Source organism: Phasianus colchicus, chromosome 3 (assembly GCF_987193195.1).
Source record: "Phasianus colchicus chromosome 3, bPhaCol1.hap1.1, whole genome shotgun sequence".
In the NCBI taxonomy this organism is placed as follows: Eukaryota; Metazoa; Chordata; class Aves; order Galliformes; family Phasianidae; genus Phasianus; species Phasianus colchicus.
The window spans coordinates 25,394,174-25,412,872 of record NC_143438.1 but is presented as its reverse complement, the minus strand read 5'-3'; the positions used below and the strand labels follow the sequence as shown (position 1 = coordinate 25,412,872).

Sequence of the window (18,699 nt, the reverse complement as noted above, 5' to 3'; positions counted from 1 at the left end):
AAGCAAGAACATTCAACACACTATCTGTAATTTCTTATAAGGCTTAGAAAGTTTTAGTCATCATGAAGCAAGACAGAAACAAGGGACTGAAATGTGCCACAGAGCAACACCTCCCACAGTGCAGGAAGCAAGCAAGGGAAGAAAAAAAACACTTCAAAAAGCAAACAAGCCCACTGTTAAAAACAGGAATCTATACAGAATCATAGAGTGGTTTGGATTGGAAGGGACCTTTAAGATCATCTAGTTCCAACTCTCATCTATAGACAGGGACACCTACCTCTAGACCAGATTACTCAAAGCCCCATCCAGCCTGGCCTTGAGTGCTTCCAGGGAGGGGACATCCACAACCTCACTGGGCAACCTGTTACAATGTCTCACCACCCACACAGTAAACAATTTCTTCCTAATATTTAGTCTAAATCTACCCTCTTCCAATGATTCCTCAGGTTTCAGTAGTAATAGAGTTTTCTTGACCTGATTTATGGCTACAGATGCATCTTTGAATGTGTCAGCATGCACAGAGAGCATGGAACAACTGCAGTGTCAACTGGTTTCAAACACCAATTTCAAAATTATCAGTGTTGGCACTGTTAGAAATTCAGAGCTTACAAAAACACCAGGGTTCATGAGAATAGCAGGAAAAAAAAAAAAAAAAGATACCTTTTTAAATGGACTTTTACATGGAGAATGCTGAATCTACAAAAATCAGTAAATACAAGTGATCATGAACGAAGTCTGATTTCTGCAAATAATACACAATACATAAGTTAACCTCATGAATTGTTATTTGCAAAGAGAGTTCTCTACATCTGAAGTTATGGAATTGTATTTCCTTGTATTCAAGCTTTAGTAACAAATCCCCGCAACAAACAAGTACTCTTTAATATATATATATATATAAAGACTAGAAATATAAAATAAAATAAAAAACCTTCTGGGGAAAAATAAAAAATTACAACACCACTTCTCTAAAACTGAAGTCAAAGAAGCTGCTCTGTCAACAGCCATCCTATAAAAAGACAAATGCTTTCCTGTGAGGCAGGCAATCCATTGTGGACAACACATTCAAATAGATTCTCAAAGGAAAATAATACATTTGCACACGTTATTTTAAGAGCATTTTATGATTTCAGGTTTGAGAGAGAAATACAAAGACTCAAGACAAATATCAGAATTAAGTGTTAACCACTATTTTAAGATTATTTTTCTTCAAACCCTGATACTGATCTCTTTAGCCTTCAGTTTAAATATATTTTCAAAACAATTTTCACTTCCAGTTATAGATAAGAGAGAAGAAATGGAACTTTATTGTAAAAGCCAGAAGCAAACTCAGTTGTAGAAAGGATTCTGAAGGAGGAAAATAAGTTCCTCTGCCCAGACCATTAGTTTAATTTAAAACAACAGAGGCGTACTGCAAAAAGAACAGTGATTCAGATGTAGAGCCCAGATCTCCCTTTTTGCTACTGTTGTTAGCTGCTCTTTTTTTTTTTTTTTTTTTTTTTTTTCTCCTCACTAACACAAGATAAAAGATGATGCTCAGGCTGCACTGCTTTGTGTTCATTAAAGCCTTACCTAATTCTTCAAGTAAGGAGTCAGAGCCTATGCTGTCCAGAAAGCAGACAAAAGAAATTTGGAAAATCCTGCAGTTTACTTGGACAACTCAGATGAGTCTGTAGACCCTGACCAATCTTTATGGTAAGTCTCCAGAGCTCACATTAACACCTTTTTGGGACTCATACTCACATCCATCAAAAGAAGGTTTTCTGTTCATAAACACCAATTTCCTCGCCAATCACACATCCCTCTATCTGTATGCATGAACTCATGCCTTTGGAAAATCAAAGCAGGTTTTCAGAACAGTTATGTCATTTTATGTTACCAATTCCAGCAGCCTGTACCAGAATCCATTATCATTTTTCAAAAGAGTAAGGTCTGACAGACAAGCTGTGGAAGACTGAGCTCCAGTTTTTAACAGATTATTACCCTGAATTTCCTTCTTACTGACACACTCAAGGGCACTGTAATGAGGCATTGCCTCTCAGGTACCTCAGTCCTCAGAAGATGAGTTTATGCTCCTGAAGACTGGCATACATCTAGGTCTCACTCCATTTGCAGTCCCCACAAGAGAGCCTGTAGCATCTTAGAAAACTAACCTAAGGCAAAACTTTATCAATAGACTTAAAATTACTGTGGCAAAATCCCTGAGGATTCTTCTAACCAGTTCTAAATGTCATTGTTATTTGAGGAACTAACCAGAATTTTTATCCAAACACAGTCCTCTTCTCCTCTTCTTCCTTCTACAGACCCAGAATTGCAAAGGATGACAACAAACTGCAACTCTCTCCTACACACAGGAGTATTTCCTATGTATAACTGTCTGCCCTTGGGGAACACAGTAGCCAATGTTTTTCAAGTCACAAGGAGAAGCTTTTATTAGAAGATGAAGGTTAAAATGTATTAAGATTTTAGCAAGCAAGAATCAGGAGATAGATTTTCAGTGTCAGAAACAGGTAGAAGAGATACCAAGAGATACCACATCATCCTTCGCTACTTCAGCATCACAGTTAGCTCATAAGGTTGGCTGTTCAGATTCCGCTATAGGACTATATGCCTTGAAGAATACATTCAGAAAACAGTCTTCTCTTTTCCTTTCCAAAATTGAAATCCCATTTTTTTGCTACATTGTGAGCCCCATGGTACAGCAATGGTCAATATAATATCAGATGCCAACCGTAATTAGATACACCTTATTCCCTCCTAAACATTCTTATTAAGTATTTCAGTATCATTGCTTAGGTTGAAAAAGTGAGCAAGGAAAAGTACACCCTGGAACAAGAGAAGATAGATAAAAATTAGAATCCCACTATCATTTTTTATAACATACAACTATAATAACCACATAACCCTACTGTTTGTTCAGAGTAAGAAACAGAACAGACATAACAGTAGAGGATATGGACAGCAGAACTCAGATGAAGTAACACATTGGCCCTGATAGGAAACCCTGCATAGAGAACATAAGTCATCATTTGTGGACAACATCCAATCCCTTTTCACAGCCTTCAGTTTTGACTCTAACATAGTTAAAAAAAAAAAATAAAATAAAGGAAACACTGTTGTGGTTTAACCCAGCAGGTAGCCCACAGTGTTATGGTCTTCCACATGGACTCACTTGATATGGAACAACCCTTGGCCTAATTCAGGCACTGTCCTGGCTCTGCCCTGCCCCATGTCATCATGGCAGCAGCTCTGCCCCACTGAGTGACTTGGACTGACCCCCAGTGTGTGTCCATTGCTCAACAAAAACCAGATATAGGCATGTATTCATCACTGTTTCAGATGAAACCAGGACAAAGATACACAAGACAGTACATACAATCTCATCCTCTTGTAACTGGTTAAATCCAGGAGTTTCCCTTCAAGTACTCAATATTGGCCCAGTTTCACTTCACTTGGATAGGGTCAACAGAGAGGATTTAATCCCATATGCTTTCCTACGCCAAGCCATTTCAGCAGTGTTCATACAGAACATTGCTTCAGAATTTGGGAGCTGAGTCAAAGCAAGGGTTAGTGGGCTTCCACTGAAAACAGATCACTGAAATGGTTAAGATTATGAAGGAAAAGAAACAAACAGGCAAACAAACAAAAAACAAACAAGCAAACAAAAACAACAACAACACAAAAAAAAAAAGAAACAAAGAGGCAGGAATTCCCAAATTTATGTTGGAGAAAGCAAAACACAAAACAACCACCTGAACATTTTGAAAACTACAAGACAAATATTCATTCAGAGTTCACTAGCAATAGAAAGAAGCAGCTCAGGAAAAAATCTTACTGTGGGCAGAAAGAACAGAGACAAAAATACTAAAACACTTGTACTTCCTCTCTTGTTATATAGACTTTACTGTTAAATCTACTATGCATTCTTGATCTGCAGTTAATGCCAATTCTAATCTGAAAGTATATTTCACTAGCGCTCTGATCTTCTACCTAGACTAGTAATTCAGAGGAGGAAGGCAGAAGAGAGAGGAGCTCAATTTTCACATTAAGAGAAGAGGTGGGGTAAGGAAAACGTGAAAACTCCATGACTTGCAGTATGTAGAGCAATCCTGCAGGCATCACACACACTCCAACTCATTCATCACATGTATTTTGTAAAGCCTAAGACAACATCTCAGCAGCATTTCAGCATTCCCTACGTCATCGCTTCTGTAAGTTTCTCCTAAACCAAACAAATACTGCTAGTTGGCTGAACTAGCATTGTTTATCAAGCAAGGCACTCGAAATCGATAAATTATATGTCAAAGATTCACAGCTCCTCGGTCAACATCCTCCAAATGGAACAGTAATTTCCATGACATAACTGGAGTTAGCAGAAACCTCTGACATGAAAACACTAACCTGTTCTTTCAGCAATGGAAAATCCAACAATTCTAAGGTATGCTGGAGCTCAGAGAGAAATCTTGATCTCAAAATCAGGGAAAGAAAGAAAAATGCATCAAGAGGGGTTTAATAACACTGATGAGATAGACAGAGATGAGTTTGGGGTGACAGTGCAGCTGACGTGTTACTTAGAACTTGAACTTTTCCTAAAAGAAATCACTCAAATTGTTGATGAAGACAACTTCTGAAAAGACAGTTTTAAGAGTAGAACTAAACCGAATAATTTCACAGCAAAAACCTCCGGACACATATTGGACTGATATCAGCATTCTATTGCTACCTCTGATGACCATCAGCTCTGTTCTGAAGTTACCTGACTTCCTGATACACACTGGTATACATTTTCCTTTCCAAATGCCTCCCAATTAGTGATTCGTTTTATTCATGTATTCATACAAAAACATTGAGTACGGAGATAAAGAGTTTGTTTATATGGCAGAGAAGTGGATTGCATCAAAGTACCTCAGAGAACGCACAAACAGCAGAATAAATACATTAATAAATCCACTAAACATTAACAGATTTAAATGTGTTGTATTTTGGAACATAGGTTGCTAGTAAAACCAGAGTAAGACATTAATTAGATTGCAGTTTTGCAGTTACGAACTTTGTTTATGTTAGCCACCATCCAGATAAAAGCCAGGCAAGCGTGCAGTGCAGCAAAGATCTTAAACCAATAACTGGACACAGTTACAACAAGATCTAAGCCAATTCCAACCTTTCATGGAAACGGTTTGCTGCACGTACCCTGAAAGAGCGGGACTGGCAGGCTGCAGGGATCACTGCAGAGAGTAGGCTGCCACCTGGCAGCAGCATATCACAGCTACAGCCCCATGCCAACACGAGCTCACCTCTTGAAGGGACGAAGGCTCTGTGTCACCAAAGGATCAGCCTGCAAATGGTTTGATCCAAAAAAGCTCGTTCTTTTGAGACGGTGACAGAAGCTCTACCAACTCCAGAACATCGATCACCAAACACCTAGGCAAAGTTTCAAAAACCAGATGCCAAACTGCTAGTCAGAATTCTGTCATCACTGCATAACACATGATGGGATACGGCTCTGTGCTAAGTGGGATGGATCACACACACACCCCTCCCAGCGACTGACAGCACACCTCTGAGCAATGACTGCACCATCGTCTGGCCTTAGTGTCACTGTGCCACCGCACTTGTGCCACTGTGTGCAGCACTGTGGCCCTGGGCATGCAGGAAAGGCTCTGTTCCCACTTATCCCAGGGACCTGGAGCCCTTCACACAGCTCTGCCACTGAAGCTGAGGTTGGCAGAAGGCTCATATTCACTATCTGCAATTTATGGCATGTAATACAGGGTTTACTCACTGGAAAGTAATGAACTTCAGTCAGCAGTAATTTTGCATGTGTATGAAAGCACACCAACACAAGTTCAAATCCATGTGGTTCCCCTAAGATGCTGGGGAGGGGGGAAAGAGAAAGAAAAGAACAAAAGTCCTGCAAGCAGCAGCAATGCATGGGTACCCCCTGTTGCGTGCCTGCCCAGCAGGAAATCAGCACAACAACCCTCTCATAACCAAGGTTTATGGATCATTACCGAGTGCACAAGCACTCCTACTACCTGGAAGTATTTTAAGAAAACAGCACTGGTTAAAGATTAAAAGCAATAAGACACTGCTGATAATACCACCTTCAGCATTCTCAGTCAAAACAAAGCCCTGTTACAACATCTCAAAGGAGGAGCAGCACAACTTAATTTACATCGCTTAGCCGAGAGCAACGTTTTGTTTTGTAGGAACTGCCGCCCTCTGGAGCCTCTGCTCGCAGCAGGACCTCCCGCAGCTCTTAAGACAGGGAAAACGAGAGCAACCCGGCGGTGTGGAGAGTCATGAAGTCAGATCGGCGTTACCTGCTGGAGAGGACGGTGGGAGCACAGCACAGCTACCCACGAGTCTTCCAAGTCTCTCACCAGGCTGTTTGAAAGGCCGTATCTTAGCAATGCGCTCGGACTAAGTGCCCATCATCGTGCTCTCCACGAAGAGACGCGGCATCACCACTTTCGACACTTCTCCGTTAGTCAAACTTTGCTAACCCAAGCAGAGCCTTCGTTCCAGTATCAGCCCGAGGATGCCGAAAGGGCTGCAGTTAAAACTGCGTGCAGTTTCCACGGTGAAAATCCTAGTCTGACTGAGCCCTACGGCTGGACTAGCGCTGCACTAACCTTCACAACACGCGTATCTACCTCCAATTAAGAGTGTTCTGTTAGCTTTCGGAAATCACAGCTTTCCAAGTTACCTTAAGGCTGCGGGAGGATACCGCGACTATGATAACTTTTCAGTTTGGGGTTATTTCCTTCATCTGTAACTGCGCACACCCACACGAGCCCCTCCTGCCGACAGCAGCGGGGTTTGAGGAAGGGCCCCGGGCGGGACTGGGCTGGGGGCCCTTCCTCAAACCCCGCTGCCCACAGGATGACTCTGGGCACACTGTCGCTGCACCAACCTCACGCCTCACGCTTAACGTCTGGAACGACACGTTAATGTCCAATAGCTGTCACTCCGCTGTTAGAGCGATTCTTGCAAAAAGAAAAGCATTACCCGGGCTGTCTCCTTCTGCTTGATTACAGAACGATAGTGCGAACTCCGCGCTTCAGAAAGTGCCAAAATAGGGTTACACCACAGATACGCGCCAGTCCACTTAAACACAGCAGCAACAGAAGCGCGCTGGGAGTTCAGACCGGGCTGCGGGCAGATGTCCCGTAGTCTGTACAAACGCCGCGCTCCGTCTCTGCTCTCCTGGCAGCACCTGGCCGAGAGCAGAGCTAGAGATGCCCGCTCCGTTTTCGTCCTCCGCGGACACTTTCGGAAGAGAACGCGGGCAGTGCCCGAGGAAGGGCCGTCCCGGCGGCTCCGCACCGCCCGCCCCCCAGCTCCCCCTGCCGGCCCCCGGCGCCCACCGCCCCCCAGGCATTCGAGCTCCCGGAGACGGCTGCGAGAAAGGATGGAGGCTCCGGCAACGCTCCCCGACCGCCCCGGGGGGAGAAGGGTTGGGGGTGACGTTACCTGGAGGCTCCGCTCCGCAGGTCAGCCCCGAGCCGCTGCCGCCGCGCCGTGCCCCGCTCCCGGCGCGGCGCCACCGCCTCACTCCGCCATGGCCGCAGCGCTCCGAGCCGCCCGCAGCGCTCGCTGCCACCAAGTTCGAGGCGCGGCAGCGCGCCCCGCCGCGGGGGCGGAGCGGCGGAGCCGGGGCGGCCGCGCGTCCCCGGCCCCGTCGGTGAGCGGCTGCCCGTCCCTCCCCCCTTCGGGCCGGCGGGGAAGTTGCAACTGGTTGAGCAGCTCCGAATGTTCGTGTTTGGGTTTTGGATGCTTGGTTTGGTTTTGTTTTTTTTGTTTTGTTGTTGTTGTTGTTGTTTGTTTCTTTAAAAAAAATATTTATTTATTAATTTTTACTTACCGCAGCCCAAAAAGCATGCCTTGGGGCTTCTCCTCCCGACCACAGCCGGGCCGCCCCAGCACAAGCACAGTCAATCCCGGCGGGCTGCAAGACGGAGGGAGGAGGAGGAGGGCGAGGGGCAGCCACGCGGAGCTGCGAGCGCGGCAGGTGGGGGATGGCCCAGGGGGCGGAGGGCAGCCGACACCGCCCAGAAGCCGCGGAGGGCAGCCGACACCGCCCAGAAGCCGCGCAGGCAGCCGAGCTCCGGCTCCGAGCCGGAGCGTGACTCGAGCATCGCTGCGAAAGCCCGCGGCCGCCCCCTCCCGAGCTCAGAGCCGTCCCCTAAAGTTTATTTTTAGCCCCCGGAAAGCGCTATAAAGGTCCCGCCGAGCGAGCGGGACCGGGAGACGTGGCATCGTGCTGCCTGCAAGGTACGTACCGGCGTCCCGCTCCGCTGCATGCCCGCCTGTGCCCATCTGCCTTAGAGCTGTAGGTTGTTTCTGTTCGTCCATAGATTGCAATGAATTCCATCAAAGCTTTTCATTATTATTTTTTTTTCATCTTCTACTGCAGCATTTCCATGTGCCTGCTACAAAACGCAGCACTGCTTGTTTGCAGCACGACCTCCCTCTAGAAGGAGGAAAGCTCTGAGAGTTTATTAAAACAAACAGAACCGTGGAGCTGATCCACGCTGGAGTAATCCTATGGAAATACGCTTTAATTAAAACAGCCGGAATCAAAACTTCACTGCACGCCAGCACGCTGTGGAGCCAAATGGCCCCGAGCACCCAGCTCTGGGGAGAGCGTCACTTTGGCTGCGTGCAAAAGAAACTTCTTCAAGGAAAAATGTTAAGGAAAGTTTGTGATTACCATTAGAAACGAAGCTTAGGAATTTGCAGCATTCTCACTGATTGGTTGTTGGGAATAATAATTAAATTTTTTTAAAAAAAATCGAAAGTTCTAAAGGGGGGAATTCTTTACTCAGAGGGCAATGAGCTGTTGGCACAGCTGCCCGTAGAAGCTGTGGTGCCCCATCCCTGGAAGCACTCAAGGCCAAGTTGGATGGGGCCCTGGGCAGCCTGACCCGGTGGGTGGCAGCCCTGCCCATGGCATGGGGTTGGGGCTGGGTGGGCTTTGAAGTCCCTTCCAACCCAAACCATTCTGTAATTCCGTGATTCAAATTTTTTTCCACTGCACTCGTGTAACCCTGCGAGTCAAGGCCAGTGCCTTAGTTGTAACACTGCTTCTCTGTAAGATGCCAATGTTTATGGAGCATCACTTACCTATGAAATTTTGCTATCTCAAGAAAATGCTTTTATAGAAAATATATCCATCTAAAAAATGCTATCAAAGCAACTGTGTACATAAGATTATTTGTATATATTGCCCAGTAACTTGTTTGGCATGGTGCTGTGCCTCCTGTTCTGTGTCTCCATCCATTACAACAACAGCTTTAGACTTTTCCTTTTTACGTAGGAGACGTAAAAAGTCTACCTGGTTTTCAATTGCTCAAAAAGAAATCAATGTTTTAAGAATGAAAGATGAGCACTCTGTACGCAAAAGCCACTGCCAGGGGGAAAAAAATATATATCTGAATTTTTGCACCTGGAGTGATGAACATTTTAGGCCCTAACAATTTGGCAGTGAAAAAAAAAAATGGGTTCATATAAATAATAATAATAATAAATTTATACCTCTTACATGATACATGGATAATATTGGACAGTATATTCTAAAAAAAATCCATTGAAATCATACTTGGTATCTCTGGATGTTTTAAGCCATATGCTTTATAACCCTTTTCAGGAAAGAACAGTGATGATGTCAGTGATTCATTTGATTTTGCTTTGAGAAACTCATGGGCAAAGAACTAAAAAGATGTATGAAACTGGTCATGAAATTACCCATATTTGAAATAAAGCCACCAATTATATCAGTAATTAAACTCTATGTCAAAGTGCAGAGTTAAATCAGATGAGCTGAGCAAGATGAGCAATTTTAGACAAAGCCAAATAAATAAGGAGAACCTCATGTAATCCAGAAACATCATGCTGAGGGTAGAAAGAATAAAGAAGCAGATAGTGTCTGATCTAAAGAAGAAAAAAAATCTTCCCAGGAACAAGTCCCAGTTCCATCCCACCTCCCTCCCAGTATGGGTCCTCCTCTTTTGCCCCATGTTTTGCTGCCATTCTGTTCCTTGCTGCCACTGATTCTCAATCCCTCCTGGCAGCAGAACAGACCTGGGATGTAGGGCTGGCAGCCCACACAAGCCATCAGGCACCGTGGTTGGAAGAGGAAGGGCTGCACAGCACCTCCAGCCCTTGGCCAGTTTGGTGAGAAGCCAGGATTCAGCTGCTCCCTGTGGGGACAGGATGTAAGGAGTGCTGGAAAGCAGCAGGAGGGAGGGGGACTTCCATCTGTTTAGGTAGGAAAGCCACAGTGTGAAGGTAGGTCTGTCTTCACACTGCCCGTCAGGAGTGCCTTGGATACATGGCTCTTTTTCATTATTTAGAAAAACACTGTCAGATACTGTGAGCCTGAAGTTTAAGTCAGATTAAAAGGAAGGAAGGGGAAAAAAAAAAAAAAAAGAAAGAAAAGAAAAAGAAGGGAGAAGATAGCTTCAAAGTGAACCTTGAGCCGTGCTCTTTGCTCGTAGTGAAAAACGTAGTTTGCTTCACGATTACAGAGTTCAAAGGTTTTATTTTATTGCCATCACATTTTGCTTTTTTAACTCCATTGAAAACACCAGTTGTTATTTTTTTCCATCACGTCATCTGCTGCTCCAGGAGAAACTCTCCTGATGGCCAGAAACTTTCTAGAGCACACCAGCAGGAGCACAGTGCATGCCAACAAGCTCCCTTTCCTGAACTAGTTCTAAAGAACCCAACCTGGTGTCTTGACTGCACCTTACTTACGTGGCCTTGCTGACAGTTCCATCACAATTTCTTCCCTCTTTCCCACTGAAACTCAATAAGGCATGGGAGTGGTGCAAGCCCTCACCATTCCCACCTGTGTTCAACAAGGTCATCCTCCAAGGCTGGATCCTCATGAGTCATCTGTGTTTAAATGTCAGGGACTTGTGATGGTGTTATGTGCAAAAATATGGATAGCTTCTCTAACCCAGGAGAGCAGGTGACCCAGAGGACTGAAATTTGCCATCCTCAGGTGGTTCCAGCAGGGCGAGGCTCTTATAAAGCAGGACAAGCAGGGCTGCAGCTGTGTATGCTGAGCAGTGCATTCTCTAGAAGCAAGCATTGCACAAGATCAGACTGAGCAAAATTTTATTTGTCTTAGCAAAAGGCACCACAGCAATACTTACTTTAAATCATGGGGAAATAAATGTCAGAGTTGCAAACTCTCTTCTTTTTTTTTTTTTTTTGTCAGATGATTGTCTCCCATTATGTGCTGTATCTAAAGGTTACACTGTCTGGTATCTGCAATATTTGTGAATTAGGAACAGCGAGATTCTAAATTACTTGACTTTTGAGAGCTAGATGTGCTTCTGATGAGTTTTTATTTACTGTTTGTGATCAAAAGAAAGAGTAAAGCAGTATTTCTTGTGATATTTGAATAGTTAAGGTGCTTTATAACCAAAATGGTTTAATTTTACAAATGCCTAAGGTGATATTTTCAACGCAACTACATAACATAAGTAAATGTGAACTTGCATTTATAAATGTGTTCCGTTAACTCATTTTGGTAATTGCCTCTTTCTTTTCATTAAAGTCTCAGACAGTTAAAGGAGTTGTTTATGAGCATTAAATTAGGGCTGCCTAACTTGAAGTCCCTCAACACAGTCAGATATCTGGTGAAAATGATGAATTCTGGGGTGCTGACTCATGTGATCTGAAAATGCCATCCATTTCCTGATTCACCTTCATGTCTTCTGTAGGAAAAGAAGAATGTTTTACAATGAATACCTGCAGTCAAACAATGTTTTGTGTGCTTGTTTTTTTATCTTTCAGCCACTTCTCTGAACTGTTACCTTCAAAACGAAGAGCAAGGCAGAGGTGAGAACAAAGAATGCCTTGGAAAAATCCAGTTGTAACAGCTGAGGAATAGAAATAATAGGAAATACTTATAAGGTCAGAATTCAGATTAAATTTATGGGAAGTTACAAAGGACTCTATTACATTTCAAGCTAGATTTGGGAATTTTAATTTTATACATAATAAAGATATCAGTGCATCTTTTCCTTTACTTTGGATGATGTGCATTCTACTATCTTTAGCCTTGCACAACTTTCTTATACCAACTAACGTACATTCAGCTTAATTCTTTAGTTGTTAGACCTAAGACATCTCCACACACCAAGCTAGATTATGAATTTAATAAACCATTTGTTGTTCCTCTCTGTTTGATGGTCCATAATTATAAATATTAGATCCCTGCATTTCTATGTCCCCAGCAGAACAAGTGGCATTTGAATAAAAGGTATAAGTCTATGCAACCTTATCACTTATCGACCTTATCACCAAATGCCAAAAGTACATAATATAGAGCTTATGTGGACTTTGTGGACTTCAGGCTTTCTGTGCTAAGTAGAAGTGATATTTGGCATAATTCCTACCTTTGTAGAATTAAAACATCATAATTTTTAGAAGAGTTCTTAACCAATTGTGTAGACATCATATGTGGGCATGTATAATGATGTAGCATTAAGAGCCCTAAGTCAAATTTTGTCTGTGAAAACATACAAAACAGCCAGACAATGAGGAGTACTGTGTGAGAAGGGACAGCAGCAATGGAGGTCTAATCCCAGTGATACTTTCCTCTGTTGTCCATACACTCTGTTCAGTTGCCTGCTGAGAAAAACCTAGATGGTGTTATTTACAAGTGATCTTTTTAGGCTAGAACTGTTAAAACAAAATGCCAAACAACTTGAAAGTTTCTATAGAAATACTGTTAGGCAGACAAAAGAGAAAAGAAATTAAAGCTGATGATTATTTGTCACTGAGAAACACACATAAAAATGCCTTCTGAGTTTACTTTGCTGATTTTAAATACTAAAACATCCACCTCAAAGTCTGTTCTTGTCTCTTTAGTCTTAATTCATGGCAGAAAAGAGCAATAGTAGTGTAAGAAGGTGCCCATTTCATTCTAGGTTTGAAAGGAAGCCCAACAAGCAGCTCTAGAAAGGTTTTTTTTGCATCCTGGCACTTCTGTATTTAGTAGCTGCTCCGCCTGTCTGCGTTTGAGGTCAAACATTTAAGTGTCGACTAAATGTGAGGGAGGTTTCCACACCAAGTGTCATTTACAAGAGCAGATGCTGCAGGCTGTGAATTAGGGACAGTGGATATTAGTCTCACATCATCTATTGACTGCTATTAATAACCCTGTTTACATCTAATCCCTGCCCCCAATCCCTCCCATATGGTACTCAAGTACCAATTTCTTGTTTTCCAAAGGTCACATATCATCAGCACCAAAAAAAGACCACAGGTCCTCTGACACAGCACCACCACTGTGCAAAATCTGTGTTGAGTTAAACTCTCTGCAGACATACCTTCAGCTTTTATGCTGTGTTTTGTCCCAAAGTGATGCTCGGAACAAAGGCATCCCATTTCCTAAGCGGTTGAAAACTTTGCTAGCAAAGTAAAGTGCACCTGTTCATTGCAGGCAGTCCATTTAAATATGTACAGCTATCTTCTATGTTTTTCTTCCATTTAAATCTGCATAAATCAGCCTGCATCGTAGCTTTGTCAGCTGGCTGATATTCAACAATGAGAGGAAGTAGAAAGCAGTAGAATTTATATCCACTGAGTGATCGTAGTTCTATTACTACCTAATGTTAGAGTGTTTGACTAATTGATTGCCCTTAGCACTCTGCTAACAACAGATGTATGGTGAGTTAAATTATTAAATCTGTATTGCTCTTATTGCTTTCCATAGCCTGAAACAGTTGTAATTATTGAAATTATTTAAATCAGAAACACTGTATTCAAAATGTTTTAATTGATCTTCTTAAGTTTTTGTTAATAAAAACTGCTCTATTAAATGTACTGTGGGATAATGATTTGTAGTTTTGGCTGGACACTTGAAAACATGAAGGGGATTGCACTGGAGCAGAACACCTACCACAGTCAGCTCCAGGAACTAAGAATCTGATTCTCCACACTCAAAGTTTCAGAAAATAAGCCTCCTTCCAAAAGGCTTGGCAGGAGGAGGGATGTTTAGACATACTGGCAAAGAGCAAGAGCTATTGTTTCTTTGTAGTTACACCAGCTCCACTGAGATTGTCATTTTTTTTTTCTACATAATGAAATTTGGAGTTCATAAAAGATCAGGTTAAGGTAAGGAAACTGAAATTAGTGTTAAAAGTGTAAGTCTATCATCATGCTTTAAATAATACCAGAAGATATCAAAAGGAGACCAAAACTACAATGCCTACCTCTTATCTCCAATGGACATCCTCATTCAGAGAGAACAATGTGTGCACCAACCTTTTTAAACAAAATACAATTGCTCACATTTACGTCTTTTATCAGATATACGTTCGCAAAGACTTTAAAGGCAGAAGTTTTTGAAGTTCTACAATTACTATGCATGACAAAACCATAAATGAAACATTTTGCATAAAATTGCCAGCTGTGGACAGACAGTCTAATTAAAATGACAACATGAAGCAGAGCAAGAAATAAATAGGAGCTATATTGCTAATGCTAGTGTTATTCTGATAATCAATTCCTTCTGATACCAAAAAGAGTGTTATTAATAGGACTCTGTCAACAAGTGGGGAAAAAATCTTGTATTATCTCAACAAAAACAGGAGTCAAAAAATAACAATTCAACCCAAAGCCTCCATGCTTGCCAACATACACAACTTTTCTCAAAAACGGGCCTTGTATTATGCTCAAATGACACAGGAACTTGGACCACAAGATGGGAACTAATTCGGAAGGTAAGGACTATTCCTGAAGAACAGTCTTCCCAAAGCCATTCATTTTGATCATTTAGTAAATGTAGATATCCACTGCAAAGAGACAACGCGATGATTCTGAAGTATATATGTGTAAAACAGACACTGGGCATTGTAGATGACTGGCAGCTTCTGGCTGGAGCATCATCAATCATCTAGTAAAAAATCTTTGCATCAAGTTCTGTGTGTTTTCTCGATGACACTGAAGCAAATGCAGTATCATAATCACTGCATGTGGAAACAAGCAGCTCCATGTGAAGATCTGTTGAAACCTGCGTTTCCAAAGCTGTCATATAACCAAATGGTGAAAGATCCTCCTGCTTTCAGTACACAATATACTATACTCCTATACTCCTCCATCCACCATGTTCTTGCTGACTTTCTGCCCTTTCAACCTAAGACATCAGTTTGGCCAGCCACTAGACACTGCTCGATTATGGACCAGTGACATCCAGATACCATGAACGCTGCCTCTAAGAGTCTGGTCTGAGGCAAAAATGTGGTCTGTAGTCCAGATAGAACCACAGGTTCAGGGATTTCAAAGCTCATTGGAGATTGACTGAAAACACAGAGATCATTTTTTGCATCCAGGATAAAAAATGCTGCTTTTTAAAATCCAAGCACTATTTTTGTAAAGCAATTTCTTTGCTGTTTTTCTTTCTTTTTGTTTGTTTGTTTGTTTCCTGTTGTTGTTAATTTCATAAATCAGTTTTCTGAAATCAGAACAGCAAAGCAAATATCTGCAAGTATACCCAAAATATAATGAAAAAAAAAAAAGGCAAATGTTACAATCTGTCATCATCTTCACTCTCCCTGATTCTCCTTCTGATTTGTAATGCACCACTGTAAAACAGTGAAGTCACCAAAGCCAAGATTTATGTATAGCATACCCAGACTTAGATAACCTTTTTAAAGGTAAGTGGTGTCAGTGGTCTCTCTTGAAGGAGCAAAGCACAGAACAGCTTCAAAACACAGATGGACAATTTTGCTGCCTTTTTGCTGGTTCAGGAAGTTCAGAGTAGGAACTCAGGTTGGGTCAGTATTCACCATTGGTTTTCTCAACTATTCAAATTGTTTGGGTTTTTCTTTTTGTTAGAAAGGGAATAGATGTGCTACCACATGGGGAGAAAGCACATGAATTGGAACAGTTTTTGTAACCATTTGCTTTCAATCTGCTGTTGTGACCAAAAGAAATGCAAACTGGCAGAGTACTGCTGTTAATATAATTCTATTTTGCAACAGCTGAGGAAATGACAAGATTAAAATAACTTCCAAATACTTGTATTGAACGTTTAATGGCTGACGTTCCCAGGGTCAGCAGGCATGGAAATGAAATGCAGAATGTCTGGGCATTCTTTACAGCAGATTTCCAGGAAGAGCCTTCCAACTGACTAACTCAACAGGGTTTTTCTTCCTTGCTAGATGCAGTAAGAGCATCTAAAAACATTTTGAAGTTTTGGTTAAGGGCAAATATTTGGCAGAGATTGTCCTGACTTATCTGGGAGTGAGAACAGGTTGTTTCATTTCCTAGTTGATGCTACCAAAAGTCTTTTAAGGTAATGAAGTGCCTTCATTTTCTTAAACACCAGTAAGATTTGCTATTAGGGGAAAATTATAGGTACAGTAAATAAATAGAGCTCAAAGCTTACACTGTACTCAGTGACAACCTGAAGTACATTGCAAGTCTTAAAAGTGACACAGTGTGAGAAAGTACCTTCTAAGACTGAAGCAATTACATTCTGCTTGGAATTCTTTATGAAGAAACTGACAAAACAAAATTCAAATGCATTCTGCATATAGCAGAAATGACAGAAGAAAACAGGATGGAAAGACTTAAAGGGTGGCAAAATACTCTTTGGATTTGTTAGCTGGGATGCTAAAAGCAAACCAGAATTTGCTCATCTAATTTAAAATGATATCTTTCCTTTCAGTTTTAGCATTCATATCACTTATTCAAAAATACAGATAACATATAGTCTATGTTACTATATATACTATATATACTATATCTATATATCTATATATCTATATATATATATAACTATGCTACATCAAAAGTACAGTTGTTTGTTGGTGTTTGTTTTTTTTTTAATCTATTTAAGAGAACCACAATACTGATTACCACTGAGACTTCATTGTCATCCATAAATATCATGCCCTAGGAAACCACAGAAGAGTTGATATCTCTGTGCCATTTACACAGTGGTTAGCACAACAGGACTCTGGTTTGGCTTGGATCTATCACCAGGTGTTACTGTTACATATATATAACAAAAATGATAACAGTTCTTATGCTTGATAGAAAGTTACACACTGTGATTATCTGGGAACGTTATTAAAGACAAACTCTTCAAATGTGATGAGAAAAAGCCATAGGTGTTCTGATAATAAGGATATATAGAGAGATCTGAGAGTTCTACACCACCACCAGGACGTAGGAATGGAATATCTAACTAAATCTAGCTAAAATGTCCTTAAGGGTACATTTGGCTCCTCAGAAATTAACTACCTGACAAACATATGTCTTGTTATTTAGTTTCTCCTTTCAGCTCCCTTCCCCATAACTGAAAATAAAGTGCTAAAGGAATGAACAAGTCCTACTCATTCATTTGGGTTTTTCTTGTTGAGATTATAAATGAAAACACATTTGACTAAGTTCTGTGGAAAATGTAATTTGTTATGTCACAGCAATTACTCAGCATCTGTGCAGCTGGGTTTGATGATACCAGACCCTGCTTGTTATAAGATCAATAGCAATGGCCTCCAGGAAAGAAGGATAGATGAAGAAAGGCTGATGGCTTGCAGGCTCAAACTAGTTTGGGTCATCAGGAGCTAAAAGGGAAATGTTTTAACTTGCCAATGAATTACTCTCTCAACACAAAGACCAAGAAGCAGAAACCAAATACACTTCTCCTGCCTCATTTCAAAAACTTTCTAAGTCTTTTATCAAAGTCTTTTTGATTACTACAGAAAGAGAAGGGGAAAATATTGTGCTATGTATATACATATCACTTAAAACACTTCAAAAAAGAATGAGAGAGTAAGTGGTATTAAATACAGTATTTGCAATAGAGCTTGCCATAGGCCAGCTTAAATTCCACCATTCAAATGAAGCAGTGCACCACTTCTGAAAATCTATCAATGTCCCATTTGTTTGCGTTAGTTCAATTCAAGATGATCTAATTAGAAATGCTTTATCTTGGAAAAATCCAAGAGCCTTGCACAAGCATCTGGGCCAAAGCAGGAGAATTTTTATCCCTCCAAAACTCATTACTGCCAGCTTAATGATTGAAATGTAGCAGTACTACAATTCTAATGCAAACAAGGCTGATTTACTTGAGATCCCATTGATGTGTGAGACATTACTGCTGGACTGAGAGCTCTGACTGCGCCACTGCTCTCCAAATTCACTTTCTTCTAAACACTGAGTGAACTGAAGAATGCAACAAACTGCAAGTATTAATTACAGAGCTCAAAATTAAAGAAGAATCATAACTCTTTGCAAATCTTCCCCAATGTCTTCTCCTGATTCTGCCCTATAGCTGCAAGACGGGATTGTAGGCTAAGGTCAGCTCAGCTCCACAGCAGAAAGACAAGAACAAAAAAGGAAAATAAAAATTCTTTGCAGTGTATGTTCACTGGTGTGAGTATTCACTTCTGTTTAGTGTTTAGGGCTGAAGGATTACTTGGTAAGAAGGAAAAAGAAAGAGGAGCAGAGATTAAAAGCAAGCAAGTAAATAAAAGCTTCAAGATACAAAAATAGCAAAAGGTAAGGAGAATGTGAAAAGACAAAAATATTATTTTTCACTGCAGAAACAAACACAATAATAAAATCTTTTATCAGTACCATGAAATCCACCTGTCCTTTCCTCAAAAATATTCAGTTAGCCCATCACTCAAAGCTCTCAGATTCTCCAGTGTAAGAGACAAGATT

At 41.3% G+C, this 18,699-nt stretch overlaps 1 protein-coding gene and 1 non-coding gene across 5 annotated transcripts in view; one reads left to right on the top strand and one right to left on the bottom strand.

The window, feature by feature from the left end:
• Positions 1-8,535, bottom strand: part of SEMA5A (semaphorin 5A) — a 323,479-nt gene extending 314,944 nt beyond the window's left edge. Inside the window, exon 1 of one of the 4 annotated variants that reach the window (XM_090137116.1) lies at positions 8,286-8,535. The gene's annotated coding sequence lies outside the window, so the exon portion shown is untranslated. Of the gene's footprint in view, positions 1-6,323; positions 6,794-7,476; positions 7,614-8,285 lie in introns of those variants that run through there. The other 3 variants (XM_031589199.2, XM_090137114.1, XM_090137119.1) reach the window with 3 other exon arrangements.
• Positions 8,536-11,653: 3,118 nt separating this feature from the next.
• On the top strand, positions 11,654-11,722 carry LOC116226567 (small nucleolar RNA SNORD123). Its single transcript, XR_004166369.1, has one exon. It is a non-coding gene; the product is annotated as a small nucleolar RNA SNORD123 (small nucleolar RNA).
• Positions 11,723-18,699: the final 6,977 nt, after the last annotated feature.